Source organism: Triticum dicoccoides, chromosome 4B (genome assembly GCF_002162155.2).
Source record: "Triticum dicoccoides isolate Atlit2015 ecotype Zavitan chromosome 4B, WEW_v2.0, whole genome shotgun sequence".
Taxonomy (NCBI): domain Eukaryota; kingdom Viridiplantae; phylum Streptophyta; class Magnoliopsida; order Poales; family Poaceae; genus Triticum; species Triticum dicoccoides.
This window is the reverse complement of record NC_041387.1, coordinates 410037647-410038390: the sequence shown is the minus strand read 5'-3', so window position 1 is coordinate 410038390 and position 744 is coordinate 410037647.

The window sequence follows — 744 nt, the reverse complement described above, 5'->3', positions numbered from 1 at the left end:
GCTTTTTATGTCCATGGAGCATAAAACTATCATTGTAAAGGTTGGGACATAGGGGCAAATAGGTGACAATAATATCCTCTCTTACCGAGGTTTGCAATTGATACGGGAATAAAGGAAAACCCTTGGTGTGGCCGCATCCGCGGGGAAGTCTTACTTACCATAGTGAGAACTGGAATGGGGAAACTACGTAGAGGCGTGCAAGATATGACTACTTCGAATAGTTGTATCCAACTTAGAACTATGCAATCGCATAAGTTAAGTTAGACATTTACTAGTGGGAATTCTGAACTCACTGGGAATGCCTCGATTTCCCCCATTGGTTGCATCACTTCATTTACACTGCGTTGTTTTTTACTTTTTTTGCATGATTTATTTCTGTTCGCACTTCATTCAAAAACATTATAACCTTTCGCCTTCATTTTGCTTTTCATCTACAACTAGCTTGCAGTCACAATTCCCATAAGTCCCTACAAGAGACGAAGTCAAATTCCTATGCTCCTTGTAGGATCGATACTCTTACTTCAAAAAGGCTACAACTAAACACTCTGCACTTTCAAGTCACCACAAGCATCCTAAGCTTAGCTCCCTAGTAGTGAAGGAGCTGCGAGAAAACGACTGTGGCAAGGCATCGTCCAGTGTCAGTCGGCCTTCGACGCAACCGAGGCAGGGCTTTGGCGTGGCAGTGGAATACCAGTTGTGGCAAGGCATTTCCAGCGTCGGGCGTCCTTCGACGCGATCAAGGTA